The following is a 2830-nucleotide window of genomic DNA, read 5'->3' as shown; positions in this document are numbered from 1 at the left end:
ATCCGCCAAAGACTTGGCACCTCCGCCAATGACTAGGCACATCCGCCCATGACTCAATACATGCTTTGCTATAAATCAATAGACTAAGCATATCAATCTCATAAATTGCAAATATGAATGTAATAAAATAAAGCATGTGGTTTTTGGGAAACTCAAGTTAAATCAAACTCAAGTCGTATCTTCCCGGTTCAACATTGATTTATACCTTTCTCTTGTCAATCTGATGAAGTCGAAGTCTCGAATCCGAAGTCTGTCAATACTCAATCTGGTACTGACAATATCGAGGAATACAATATCAATATACAACCCAATCAATACTTGATATAATCAAAACCCAATCTAATTCTATTTCAACGGCATAACAGCACAATCTCAATATACTCAGCAATACAAATCAATAGATATCAATCTCAATAACTCATAACCGATAACAAACTCAATCTGATATCAAATCTATATAATCTCAATCAAATTCAATCTGAAAATGATAACAAATTCATATGGTATCCGTTCTTCGATCCGGATTCGATTATATGATCTCCACAATTCCAGGAACAGATAATAATAATCATATCATGATTCCTCTCATATCATATTTTCAAATCATATCAAAACATAATAAAACTTACGTCCACTTAAAGCTTTTGTCGATAGGAGCACGGTACTGAAGTCGGATTGAAAATCAGACGGTTGGATCTAAAACAAATCAAATTCTGGAATCAAAGACTTGATGCTTTTCCCGGGAGAATTCTCGTTCCTTTTTCTCATGCCAAAACTGAAGGAAATGAACATTATATATATCAAGTTGCATGCCAAGGATAGGTGGCTACATCCTTGTGCTGCACGTCTCGCGCATATGCGCGACCTCCCTCGGCGCATATGCGCGAGACACTCTGTCTCGGCATAATCTGAATTCCTCAGCTCGCGCATATGCGCGTCTTCTTCCGGCGCATATGCGCGAGGTTCTCTGCCATACTCGCGCATATACGCAGGTCCTGTCGCGCATATGCGCCCTGTCTGGTCGCGCATATGCGCGAGGGGCCTAGTCCTCGCCCATAACATGTCTTCTTTTTGGTCCTCCCCAGTCTGATCATTTCCATCTATAATCACATCAATTCTCAATAAATCATTTCAGATTACAATAACAAAATTCTCGAGCATTACAGGAAGCCTATAAATTGCAGAGAAGAGCAACTGAAAAAGAATTCTTGAAATCTTTGAACTTTGAACAACTATCGATTCAGTTACTCTGCTGCAATCCTTGTTAACATAAAATCTCACGCTTATTGTATACATTCATAGCTTTCAGGCTATATTTCGAGCTTTCAACACAAACTGTATTACTCGATCTTGAAGAGATCAGTTGTGTTAGATTAATTAAGTTCTATTTTGTACAACCGTTGGTATCGATCAAAGTCTTTTAGTGTATATCCTATCCTTGAGATAGAAGGGGTGACGTAGAAGTGTCTGAAATCTCCGAACATCCATAAAATCTCGTGTCTTCTTATTTCAGTTTATATTCTATCTATCAGTCAGTTTGTTTCCGCACACTATTTGTTAACTGATTGATATTGACTTACAAGATTCCCGAGTATCAATTTATCACTAAACTGACTCATCAGTCGAAAAGGTATTGAAAATCGTAAGTGTTTATTCAACCCCCATTTCTAAACACTTTTCCACCTTTAACCTGATCCTATCAAGTGGTATCAGAGCAAGTGAATCTTGTCCCTGAATACTTTTATATACAAACTGTTGGAACATTTCATGTTCGCAATCTTAATCTTGATGTTAACAAAACTTGTTTGTTTGTTTTTAATAATCTACCTTAGTGCGCAGATAGCTGAAACTGAAATAATCAGTTACGAGCCAAAAACTGAAGCTGTCAAAGACGTCAAATGAAAGCATCAACTGATCAACCAAACTAGACCATTTCAACTGATGTGTCGTAAATGAGTTTAATTGATTGCTCAGTTGATAGGTGGTTCAGCAGGAGAACCTCAGAAGCCCGGCCAGCCGAAGGAGTTTTCAACTGATGAAGAGCCCAACTGAGATCAGTTCAACTGAATAAGAGTGAAATCAGTTCAACTGACGAGTCAACTGATTTAACCAGACCAACTGAAGACCAGTTCAACTGACCAGTTCAGAACATCAGTTAGGAGCAATCAGTTGCAGATCAAGACAAGCTGAACTAAGTGGAATACAGCTGTGCGCAAAGGTACAAAAACTTTTGTCCAGTCAAAGGACAATAATGGACGTTGCATCAGAGCTTAAAGACAAAAGTGTTCCAGAAAGAACAAGATAAATTTCGAGGAATAGATTCAAAATGCAACAGATACAATAATTGAGTCTCACTATAGGATCAAACTACGCACCTATAAATAGAAGGTGAAGATCAGTGAAGACACAATAATACAAAAATATATACAACACAAGAGAGAAAAGAGAAGGGCACGCTTCAAAGTCATATCAGCTTAAGAGAGAAGTATTCGACTCAGTCGAGGGAACACTTCAACGTGTTATCATATTAGATTAGAAGCATATTTCCCTCAGTGTGTGATAACACTTTCGGGTAGTGTTCAGAGATCAGTTCTCAAACACACACACCACCACTCAAATATAGTCTTGCACAAAGACGTTAAACTTGTGTATGTAGTCTTTCTAACATAGACATTAAAGAAGTGTTGGCTGGAAGGTGCTGCCTTAAGTCTAGTCTAGGAGTTCAGTTTAGGCAGTAGTGTAAGTCCTAGCAGGGTGGGTTTGCACAAAGTGTTGTATAGATCAAAGTCTTCTGGTGAATCCTACCCGAGGTGGTAGAAGGGGTGACGTA

This window comes from Primulina tabacum, chromosome 1 (genome assembly GCF_025594145.1).
Source record: "Primulina tabacum isolate GXHZ01 chromosome 1, ASM2559414v2, whole genome shotgun sequence".
In the NCBI taxonomy this organism is placed as follows: Eukaryota; Viridiplantae; Streptophyta; class Magnoliopsida; order Lamiales; family Gesneriaceae; genus Primulina; species Primulina tabacum.
This window is presented reverse-complemented; position numbering follows the sequence as displayed.